The following is a 13,271-nucleotide window of genomic DNA, read 5'->3' on the forward strand; positions in this document are numbered from 1 at the left end:
TCAGGACAATAACTTGTGTGTAAGTGTATGGATCTTTATGAAATTATACTACAAGGTTCCATATCACAAAGGGAAAGCTGGGTTTGAGTTTTGGGGTTATTGCCTTAAACGTTTAGGAATTTGGGGCCAAAAAGGGGCCTAAAAACAAGCATTTTTCTAGTTTCCAGACAATAACTTGTGTTCAAGTGTATGGATCTCTCTGAAATTGTACTGCAAGGTACCATACCACAAAGGGAAGGCTGGGATTGAGTTTGGGGGTGATGAATCATAAGGGGGTTCAAAGAATTTGGGGGAGGGATTTTTTTTTCCTTTTTTTTTCTTTAAAATTTTCCATTTTAAATTGGTTATTTCTGATTTATATATAAAAGCAAATAATAATGATATGGTTTGTATAGGTAAATTAAAATTTTTTAAGTTCTTAGACCACATTCATTCTGTGTCAGAAACCTATGCTGTGTCAAATATTTAATCACAATCCAAATTCAGTGCTGTATCAAGCTTGAATGTTGTGTCCATACTTGCCCTAACTGCGGTCGTATCAAGCTACGCCCAGCGGAGCATTTTATTGGATAAGTAGCCACACTTTTCTTTTGTACCATTGCTTAGATTTAAAGCATTTATATATATTTTGTATACTTAAAGAAATTAAAGGGAGATGTAACATTGTTTTAAACTTACATGTACTCATAGAGTACTTACATGTATGCATAGAGTAAGACATGTACTTATTTAATGTTAAGTGGTGTCAGATCAAAGGAAGTTTTTAAAATGTTACATACTTAACACTTTCCTTACTGATTTGTTTTACAAATGGCATTGCAATGGGTTTTTAAATGCATCAAAATACTTCTTTTATAATATTCAAAGATGAAGTGGCATAGTAGATTGCTAGTTCTATTAATTCTACTGTGGATTCATTATAATTCCTAGGATATAAATTTCATGGATTTTGTAGGTACAGGCTAGGTGAACCATGAATTTAAATGGTCAACAAATTACAAATTTTCTATAGGTTTTTGTATGCAGACTTTGACAAAACCTGGAAATCAAATATTCATGAAAATGTAAGTTTTCCTCAGTCCATGAAAATTAGGTACCTTGGAATATAAATGATTCCACTGAATTTGATATGACTTAAAATACTACTATAGGGAACTTCTATACAGGATAAGGAACTCTAAATATCATGAAAATAATATCAGTGGTTTATAGCATAACTAAGCTTGGACACAGGATTTGTATTTTAATCAGATTGATAAAATGAATGTCCAGAATTTCATAACTAGTAACTATTTGTTATAAATTTATGCATTATTGCCAGTATGATATTATAGGAACAATAACCCTGAACTTATAAAAGAAATTGACCTAACATTACTTGTGGACAGTAAACAGTCTTGTGCAGTATACTAATAATAACCCTGGGGTCAAATATGAGAGTTCTACTGGTATTACCAATGACAGATTATCATTATTTTGTCTTTAACATACAGTAATCTATCAATGTACACTGCAAGTAGACAGGCTGAATGTGCATACCTTATGAAATGACCATGTATATCATAACACGGCTGATTACATGCTTGTGCTAGGTAGCTTTTAGAAAGAGAAACTCTAGTTTAATAAATGGAATGTATTCATCAAGTTATTCTAAGAAAAGTCTCATAAATGGTAATGTATTGGGGAAATGAAAACTTTTTTTTTCCAGTTTTTTAACCTCTTTATCCCCAATCTCGCCTGTAGTCATGATCTTTGATAGCCCATATGACCCTCTATACTTTTCGATGAAACGGAATGAATCATTTTCATGGTTTCCATCAGCAATTCATGTGGACACAATCGTACAAAAAATATGTACATGTTTATTTCCCTAAGCTGTAATCAGCTTTTTCAAGACAAGAGTCTCCCCCATTTAATGCCATGGTGCACCTCCATATTTGTTGTTGATTTCAATTATTTTTGGGGTTTACCTCGACAAAGCATGGACTTTCCAAGTGTCATGGGTATCTTTTTGTGAGCTTTGCTCATATTAAATCTAGTTAAGATTTTGACCAAGTAGAAATTCTTACATCCAGAATGTACAAAATTTATTGCTTTGAGGTACTGGTAGCTATACATGTGAAAGACGAAAAAGTGGGCATTAAATGCTTTGGTCTGTGTTGTTTGTTGGTTTTAATACTGAGACATAAACAATTTTTAATTACAGCAAGAAAGTATGTGCCTTGCATGCCTTTTTGTATTATTAATAAAAAGACACATCAGAGAATAATTTCAAGGACTTTTTTCTTTCATATCGTCAAAAGTTGCATGAACATTAGTACTTAGATGGATAATTAATCACAATATACTATAACAGTGAAAAATAACAAGTTCCTTGAAACATGAACAAATTAATGTCAAATAAAACAGCTTCATTGAAAACCCCTATGGCCTGTGACAAGCATTTGTAATTTTAAGAAGAGCCTTCACACCTGTTTGTCAGGTATAAAGGTCATGGCAGGGCAATTAGTTCTGAGCATGCTTATTAAGAAATATTGATCTTAAGTTAGTTGAGTGTTTTTCTTGTTTTCTCATCAGCTGATCAGACAACAGCAGAAAGGAATAGGCCTGTGATGTGCAATTAACGATTACTATCTTGGCCTAGTTACTACCTTTTATTTGATTCATTTTATTCCTTGGAAATTTTTTGTCTGCGATTGATTAAATAATTACTACACTTTGTAGAAAATCATGTGAACAATAACACTGGATGGATATTTGTTTAAATAATCAGAAGGTAAAGATTTTATTTATTTATCTTTATTTTAATGTATTTGAATTTGCTGGATGTATTGATTGAAAATTTTTTTATTAATATTTGCATTTTGAAAAAATGTTCTTATTTTTTTTATCATTGAAAATATACAGTTAAGTTGTTATCTCCTGGTTTTTAGCATCTCTTTCTAAACACTACAATGAATAAACTGACTGCTGCCAGTTTTTTTCTAATTCTGAAATCATATTTGCAGTTAAATTATTTTTTAACTTTCTATATATGATCATAAATTCCCCCAAAAATATTGATTATTGAATGTCAGACCCAGTTGCAGTAGTTTTCCAGTCCTACTGTAACTGTTAACAACTAAATTCTGTACAAGTAACATAACATCACCAGTCTTGTGTAACTTTTACCTGGATTTTTAGTGACTGTGATTAACTCACTGTTAACATCAACTTTGTGTTCGAAAATAGTACAGGACTGCACTTGTGCTTTAATTCACACAGTATAGTCCTTGTTAGTACTTAAAAGCAGACTTCATGTTCACAGGGTTTAAATTCCTGTCGTAATGCAGGTTAAGGTTGCAAAAGACTATCAATGTTACTTGTGAACAGGTACATTTTGACAGAAAGTTACTACAACTTGTACAGAGAAGTTTTATTTTTTATGCCCCCACTGTAGGCAATAGGGGCATTAAGTGTTACCCTTGACCGTTTTCCTATTCCAAATTTTATGAAACTCATACACAATACTAAGAACCAAAACTCGCAGACAGAGTTTGATTTGGGCAATGAGTCACTTATTGATATAGAGATTTTGACTAGGAAAATTGCAAAGCTTTATCTGGGACATTTGTGCCCTCAGACACATTCTTCTTTTATTTAGTCAATATCGTTTTACATTCTGTTGACCTGTTTTCAACGTTTGGAAATTTGCTGGCAAGTTTCATATGAGTATAAGGAGATGTGAAGTATATTTCAATGAGACTATAACCCAAAGAACGAAAATGTCACAAGACATCTAGATCTCAGCCTTCAGTTTTTAACAAGCTGTGAATTGCCAAGTTGTGAATTGATTTAAATGAGACTATCAAAGACGTCATAAACACAGAATTCCCTGAAGGACAAAAAACATAAAGATATGACTAAAGTGGATCTCTGATGAGGCTTCTGACTGGACAATCACATAAATATGTGGCAGGGTTTCAACGAGCTATCATTTACACTGTTCTTTTTAATCTCTCAGTGAAATAGCAAAAAAGTGCATAAAAAATGTTCATTAACGATTGGGTCAGAAAAAGCACTTTTTTCTAATTGTTAAAGCGTCTTGCACATGTTTGTCCAAAACTACTGATGAGTACAATTTTACATGACAAGTGAAATCATGATTCTTTTTGTGAATTCATGTTCATGCTTACTGACAGAGTGTCAGTAACAATCGTATCGTAATGGATTGTGATAGGTCAGTTTATTATTATTAAAGAATATTTGTAGTAAATGAAGATAACTCCATGTACATGTATATACAGTTGTTTCTGGTTAAGTATTATTGTTCATTTTGAGTTTCCACCCAATAATATTTTATTTTCCTTTTTTTTAATCGTACATTCATAATGTCTTCGTTTATGTTTTAACTGAATGTCAAATGTTCATGGACTTTCCTGGTGGCTGTTTCAATATTTTCTGACATTTCAAATGATATTGAGATTGCCATAAAATACTTCTTTTCTATTCGTGATTTACTTATTTATCACTAAGCACAGACGATAATTATTTAATACACCTACTAGTTATCAGGACTTTGCCCGCCAATCAGCTATTTTTACCTGGCTATTTCCTACTTAGTTTACCTGTTAATTAATACTTCATTGATTGATTACTTCTTTGAAGTTGTAGACACATTGTCATGATCAAAATTATTTTTATATCATTTTTTTCATAAATGAAAACCACAGTGACATACTGATTTTATGTATACTGGTTTGACTCTCAAGATATATATATATATATATAAAAGTGCTGTTATTATTACAGGAATAGATATCCTTAGTTGTATTTGGCAAAACCTTTTGGAAATTGAGGTCCTCAATGCTCTTCAACTTTGTGCTTTATTTGGCCTTTTTAACTTTTTTGATTTGAGCGCCACTGATGATTCTTTTTGTAGACGAAATGCTGCTCATCTGGTGTACAAAATTTGAAGCCTGGTATCTATGATGAGTTAATTATTCTAACCCATATGATGTTATATTTGGGATTTTAAGTCATGTATATTAATTTTGTGAAATTAAAGGACTGTCCGAGCCCTATAGAATCATGTTTTAAAGGAAGTTGTCTGACATATCTTTCTTCAGGATGTACCTTGTGTAAAAAACATTTGATGAAGTTCAAACGAAATATGCACAAGTATTAATAAAAGTATTTGGATATAAATATACCCTCCATCATCAGTCATTGTTTTGATGACCTCTACTAATCTTAAAATGTCTGGTTACATTTTTATTTGTTAATTGATATATGCAGCCCTTCTTTATGCTGTGGTTCTAGCTTTTCTGATGGGCGAAATAGTTATCTATAAGTCACCTGATCTTTGTCTCTTCATCCATTAGGACAAAATTTCTACCTTTAACTGGCTGTGATATATAGCCTTTTTGCACTGATTTGGAGAGAGAAAAGCAAACATCAAACAATCAATCATTTACTTTTGAAATATAAATAGATCACTAATTACAAGCTTGTTAGGATGTTACATATGTCTCCCTTGAATCATTGTTACTTTTTATTTTGAATTTAGAATTCTAAAGGTTATTTGATTTTCATTGAAACATGACTGATTGTAAAAGTGTGCCTCAATATTAAAGATTTTATATAAGATTTGTTTCAGATATACTAAGCAGGACTACAGAAGTCTTGTCTTATTTTAGAAAGAATGTAAATTTATGTAAAAAGCATACTGTAACAACCAACTGGTGTTTACATGACATTTGAGTTTGAGATAGGATTATCTACCCTTGTATTGCAGTAAATGTCATTGCTGCCATGAGTCTAATTACGTTTTGTTAATGGAATAAATATGATATTCCAAGAAGCACTCAGAACACAAAACCCACATTTTTAATGTTTCTGAATGTATATTTTAAAAGTTCAGTTTAAGGAATTCATTCCTAGAAATGATATTCCTAGTTTCCTACACATTTATCAATTAAAAAAGATATTCCTACACATTATCAATTAAAACCATGCAATTGTATTTTGATCCTGATCTGGTCAGTCTGGATTTATTTATTGTTTATATATGTAGCCATTGAAAGCAAGAAATTAAATATTTGAAATGTGAAATTAATATATATATATCATTATATGTTTTATATATAGTTGAAAACTGTTTGGATATCATTTACTCCAAATGGTCACCAATTATAATTAAATGCTGTTTTGAACTTATATACTAAGTGTTGGAGGTAACAGTTGTGTTAATTAGGACCACTGTATATATCCTTCAAAGGGAACATTTTACTATCATATATTTCTCATCAATTTTCCAGAATTCAAAATTATTCCAGATTCAAATAATTCCTTGTTTAAGGAGGTTGTCTGTCCATTTTTAACCATATTGGTGGTATCCTGGTTTGTGTGCTCCTCTCAGATGTTAAGTGTTGTGGGTTCAGTCCATAACTGAGAAAAATTGGACACTTAAGTTGTCATTTGTTGCTTCTCCACCAATCAAGTGGTGTTAATGCATTATAAAGCAAGAGCATAGACTGGTTACCTAGGGCTGGGAGTAATAGTAATGCATCCATTCCAGGTAGTGTCACATGACTTCCTGTATACTGCACTGTTACATTTCAAGCTAGCACCTGAAAATCTGTTCTGTTTGTTGATATTGCACAAATCAAGATAAATCATATGCCATTAACATGTTATCTGTAAATGCATGTAGTATTTGCAACTTGACATTAAGCACTCAACCAAACTATTTGTCATTAATTGGGGCAAATAAGTTAATGCTGCGAAAAATTTATGGGTGAATATTTTATATGATTGTTAACAGCTTCTAGAAGGTGTCTCACAGTCGGAATTGCTTTCTTGAATGTCAAGGCAAAAAACTTAGTTTGAAAATTGCAGACTGAAGGTTCATGTATAGAAGTTGTATCTACTATATCTTGAGTATGAAGCTTCAAGTTTTAATTTTGTTACTTTGCTTTATCGTTCACTGCCACAAGAAGGTTTGTCATGATTCAGGTTGATGAAAGCTGTTGCTTTTAGGTGAAAGTCTCAACCATAGTTTGAGGCAGATGGAAGAATTATTTCCTCTGTATATTTCGACTACTGCTTGGAGTTCATTGATGTCAATGCTTTAAGATTATAGCAAACAATTTTGAAATCTCTTTATTGACGGTCAAGTTACAGACTTGTTAAATCTTTTAGGTTTATGTTACAAATTGTGTCCATTCTGTATCTTGAGTACCGCTTGGCGATACAGATGTAGTATGATTGTTCACCACTGCCAATAAGATTTTAATCCTTACCTCAAAGGTCAAGGTCACAAACTTTGTGTTATGTTCATGCTTTAAAATGCTATAGCCAAGTTAGATACAGTTATTGATAGATGATACTCAATATTGTTTTGTCATACACTACTTAGCTTATTTAATGTATTAGTATCAGGCGTGGATCCAGGATTTGATGTTGAAAAGGAAGTGGAGGCGCTCCTGAGAATTAGGAGTTAGAGTATCATATTTTTACAAAAAATTGGCTGTAATTTTACCTATAAATTGCATTTTTTTCTTTTTTTTGGGAGGGGGTGCCAGGTGCGTCTCTGTCTCAATCTGTGCCTGAGTATGAATATATGCACTTGTTGGAAGAAAACACTATAAATGTAACATAGATTAAGGTACATATAATCAGGTCCCTCTCTCAGTTGTCTCTAGGTAGTAGTATTTATAACAAAGTACAAGACATCTTACTGTTAAGATATACATTGAGCAGCTATATTTTCTCATCAAATGAATGGAATAGGATATAATATATAATATTAATTGATATGTTGTTATTGACCAAGAATAATTACCAAGATGGTAAAGGTTAAATCTGATTGATGATTGACAAGACTATATTCAGACAATAAATCACACATAGGTTTAGACTAATATAACTTTATAGTCTGATTATGGCCAGTAATAAACTTTATATATAAACTAACAGGAACAGAAATCAATAACAACATTAAGTCTTTTGGATTATCCTGATGTAATCAAAGGGTCCATAGAAAGATAGAGGGAAGGATTATAACTCATTGCATTTGACATGGTAATTAATTGAACAAAAATGATTTAGAAATTTTGTGACGATTTTATTTTTGTGGAAAATGTGACAGGATTAGTTTTGTATTCCAATCACATTGTTTGCAGAATTTATGAAATTGTATGATTAATCTCACCTTTTTGTCCTGTTATCCACAAACATATTTATGAATGCACACAATAATTCTTGCACATTGCCAGAGGGCAACTAAGGTTGGAATGTTTTTCTGTTTATTTGCTGTAATAGGTCAAGGTAAAAAAAAAAAATCAACTGTTTACTGTCTTGACTATTTATATTGTTTCTCTTCACAGATTGCAGTTCTTTATAAATTCTTACTCAATTTCAATTTTTTCATCATATCAAATTGTTGAAACTGCTCTAGGAGAACCATTCAAGTCATCAGTGTTGTTAGTGCATGTGGAATAATAATAAATAGGGATGAGACTGGGTTATTTCCCTTTGAATTTTCATGCAAACATACTCTTAAGCTATAAATATATATGACTTTGTATTTTGCATTTTACTGTGAAGAGAACTCTTACAGAAATAAGACATTTTGAAGGGAATAATTCAACAGGGTAAACTTGACAGTTTTATAGCAATTCAAAAAGTACTGCCTTACCTGAAATATTGAATGTTTACAGCATCTAATGTGTTTGCCAATTATTTTAATTTACAACCGTGTTGGACTCTCATGGGTAGTCAAGGTCCTTAAACACCCCCTAGTAGTAGTATTATTTTTTAAAAACTTTTTAATTATTTAAACAGAAACTAAAAAGTAAATGATTAGCAAAACAAATCTACAAAAATGCCATTTTGACTTCAAAATTCAGAACCATCAATTGACTCTATTATAGGAATCTCCTTTTATATCATTCAGGAAGGATTTTTTATCAACTAAAATATTAAAGCCAATTATCTATTAAATTGTAATACACATAGAAAGACAAACTATAGACAGCAAAAAGGATCTTCTCTGCAAAAGAGCAATATACATGTATATAATTATGTCACATGACTGAAACTGTCAATTGACAGCTGTTTATTGGAGTTATTGACATTTAAAGATAACTTTTCTGCACCTGATGTATTTGGAAATTATCTTGAAAGCTAATGGATAGAGAAAAACTGTAAACAGCAAAATCCACAAAAAGGCAAATTAAGATCTACAAAATTATTCTTTGGTCTTCAATGTTGTTATGACTCAGTAACTGCTTAGTAAACTTGAAGGTCCATTTGATTTGGGGAAGGGGTCCTGAAAGATATTATTAATTGTTCTTGTTCATCCTGATTTTTACCCAATTGGTTTCCTGGAAATGAAGAAAACATAATTCATTGGACTTACCAGTAATTGATTTTACATGTACCTGCTAGAACAGCTGTATTTGAAAATAACTTTATTCTTGGGGAAAAGATTTGATCCCAGAAAAGGTAATGATAAATATTAAACTGATATGTATGTAGGTATAAATTATGTTTGACAGGTAAGTGATTCAATGATGATATAGCTTATATGTGAAAATGTAATAGTTTGGATGTGGATCTTGGAGATTATTCATTCATGACAAGTTAAAATCTTGTTTGCTAATTTTATTGAAATAAAAACGACTAATGAATATTGATCATGATTTGGCAGAGCCAATAAAAAGTTCTTAAACTAAGTTGTAGGTGTTAAGAGTTTTTTGTGTAGTTCAAATTCAATTAATCTAAGAAAATATGTTATGTTAGATGTACCATCAATAAAATGTAGAAGAGTGGGCTCATTCATGTTTTTTTCTTCCTGACAGAGTGTGGGTGTTTGTTGATTTTGCTAAAAGGTTTTGAGTGTTTCCTTTGCATGATAAATGTCCGGTTTCTGGGACACTTTTATATAGCATACTATTCATCTTAATATGAGCCTTTGAGAGGGCATTGCAATTTAACAAAAGGGGATTTCAAAACCACAATTATGTTATGAAGTGAGCTATCTGTTAGTGAAGTTATTAATAAAATCCAAGATCATGTTAAAAAATTTCGGTTTTTCTGAATTTTGATAGGTTGATGGCTGGTGTATTTTTTCATGTCATTTCTTTCATCAGATGAATTACATTCATATGAACTGCTGCTGAGGTATCATGCACAAGGTCTGATTTAGGGTCTATTTAAACCTCTCCGATGTCTGTCAAGATGTATATTCACTGAGATGCTTGATCTTTTGTGAGCTGTTTTTGCTTAGGAAGAAGAAAAAAGATTTTATTTCTTGGATAATCAGCAATATGGATATATTGGAATAATTAGAAATTTACAGCATTGCAGTTTTATTTCTCATGAATAAGTGGGACATTTTGAAAAATGTCTTACCAATTGAATGAAGGAGTTACAAATATATGTAGTTATATATAGTTATGGTTGTAATTGTTAAAACATTTGTTTAAAATTGACAAGATAGTCTTGTGATTGACATATCTAATGCTTGTTGAACATATATTGGGTCATAAAAATATTTTGACATCATAAGTTATTAAAGCAGTACATCTGATTCAAGTTCATTAATGGATATTAAAAATGAAAGGTAAATTTTTTATTATAACGTAATTTACTGTATTGAATGATTTTTTTTTTAAAGAGATGTTTATACTTAAATTGAAAAAAAATATTTTTAGTTGTTATATATGTGTGGGTGGGTGTGTGTCTTTTGAACTTTTACATACTAGATATTTTAAGATAATCAGATAGTGGTTGGTAACTCCTTTTCTACTAAAATGCTGCAGAGTTGTGTACTAATTTTACTGGATTTTGTGGATATAGTACAAACCATAAATTTAAATGTTCTAATAAGTATTAATTTCTTGTAGGCTTGTATGCAAATATGTAAAAGCCACAAAATCAAGTACGATGATGTACATTCAAAATACACAATTTTTGTTCAAATCACGAAAATTGGTACCCTGGCACGGAAATAAATGAATTCACATTAGACAATACTGAAAACTGTTTTTTTTCTTTTTTCATCAGATTGATAGAATTCCTTCATGATTATATCAAGAAAAGCTAACTCCTAATAGAGGATTGATCAATAGTACACGTATATGTTTATATGTATATAGATGTTTTTAAGGGTTAAGAGGGAGGATAAGATAGCGTAAATAATTTTCATAGAATTTATTATTGTACAAGATTATCTCACATTTAATCCCAATTGCACAAGTTTTATTTACCGGATTTCCGAAGGAAAATCGGTTATTGATTTTGGGATGTACGGTTGGCGGGCGGATGCCAAACAGTGTCCGTTCATTATCTTGAAAATGCTTTGATGAAATCTTTTCAAATTTAGATATGTTGTTTTCTGTGACTAAATGAAGGTCTGAATTGATTTTCATGATTTTAGTTTTTATTGTTGTTGAGTTGTACACCTTTATGTAGGGAAAAGTGATACTTAGATTGATTTTTGCCTTTCCATTTCTGAACCCTACAAAAATTCATTTATATTTTTTACTTGATCCTGTTTGGGGGTCCAGATTTGCAAATATCATTTTCATGCAGGAAAATCTGGTTTGCTGTCAATCTGACAGCCTCTTGTTACACTTAACTTGCTTAAGTTCCAGTGTTCTTAGTTTAAACATATATTATTGTACAAAAGGATCAGACACAAGTTATTTCAACTTAGAAAGTCTTCCCCAGTGTTCTTATAAACAGCTGCTTGAAAAAAAAAGAAGATTTTTCAGAAAATTATGAAAGCAAAAATGTATATTGTATAACAATACTGTGAATTGTTGTGGTAGAAATTAATGGATTGATTCTCACCTGTATTCTTCAGAACACTCTAGTAAATCACAAATCATACACACTCTTCTGTGGATTGTTGTGGTAGACATTAATGTATTGATTCCCACCTGTATTCTTCAGAACACTCTAGTAAATCACAAATCATACACACTCTTCTGTGGCATTTCTTAGAATTAAATGACTAAATCATTTCGTTTGTCACATGAAGCAAAAAAAAATTTTAAACTAATACATGTAAACTAAGCAAAGTTTCAAAGTCAATAGACCTTGACTGAGGGGGCGGGGCCAAATAATCTCCATGGTAATGAGATGTGTCAATGCTAATACAACTGCATACCAAATATTGACCTACCACTAGTGGTTCACCATGAACTAGACCTAATCACAAACTAATACATTATTGACTCCGCCAGCACCGCCGCCACCGGAAACAGCATACCTATGTCTCGCTTTTTGACTCCATCAAGGCGAGACAATAAATGGGGAATGTGTCCATGGGACACAGATGATGCCCCCGCTTGCATATTATATAAAGTTATGCGATAGTTAAGCAATGAACAAAAATTAGAAATTAATTTTTGCGATTGCAAGAAATGCTATATACAAATATATTGCTGTCAAAACTTATGATGAGAGTTTTATATAGAGAGTAAATCTATCTCATCCCAATTTTTGCAACAAAATAACATAAAAAATTCTGAATTTATAGTCATTTACTTTGGTTGTAATACTTTTGAGATTGAAGCTGCTTTAACAAGGCAATCAATCAAAGTGATCTGCACATGAGAAATATTTTCAACTTGTGTTAGTTGTAAGAGTTTTAACAACTTTTAAGGATAGAATAAGGGACTGAATCAGAAAGACAAGTAACTGTAAAAAAAAATAATTTTGTGACCGGTTTTTGCCGAGCCTGCGACTTTTGTCGCAGAAAGCTCGACATAGGGATAGTGATCCGGCGGCGGCGGTGTTAGCTAACTTCTTAAAAGCTTTATATTTTAGACGGTGGAAGACCTGTATGCTTCATACTTTGTATATGGATGCCTCATGTTACGAAGTTTCCGTCAGTCACATGTCCAATGTCCTTGACCTCATTTTCATGGTTCAGTGACTACTTGAAAAAAAAGTTAAGATTTTTTGTAATGTTAAATTCTCTCTTATTATAAGTAATAGGATTACTATATTTGGTATGTGCGTACCTTGCAAGGTCCTCATGCCTGTCAGACAGTTTTCACTTGACCTCGACCTCATTTCATGGATCAGTGAACAAGGTTAAGTTTTGGTGGTCAAGTCCATATCTCAGATACTATAAGCAATAGGTCTAGTATATTCGGTGTATGGAAGGACTGTAAGGTGTACATGTCCAACTGGCAGGTGTCATCTGACCTTGACCTCATTTTCATGGTTCAGTGGTTATAGTTAAGTTTTTGTGTTTTGGTCTGTTTTTCTTA

General features: G+C 31.7%; 1 protein-coding gene and 1 long non-coding RNA gene across 4 annotated transcripts in view; one reads left to right on the forward strand and one right to left on the reverse strand.

Annotated features, from left to right (window-relative positions):
• Window positions 1-13,271, reverse strand: part of LOC127730258 (uncharacterized) — a 346,186-nt gene that overhangs the window by 286,094 nt on the left and 46,821 nt on the right. The window lies entirely within an intron of this gene.
• The window catches only part of LOC127730244 (cAMP-regulated phosphoprotein 21-like), a 120,551-nt gene that overhangs the window by 20,648 nt on the left and 86,632 nt on the right, over window positions 1-13,271 (forward strand). The window lies entirely within an intron of this gene.

This window comes from Mytilus californianus, unplaced genomic scaffold, assembly GCF_021869535.1.
Source record: "Mytilus californianus isolate M0D057914Y unplaced genomic scaffold, xbMytCali1.0.p SCAF_2, whole genome shotgun sequence".
Lineage (NCBI taxonomy): Eukaryota > Metazoa > Mollusca > Bivalvia > Mytilida > Mytilidae > Mytilus > Mytilus californianus.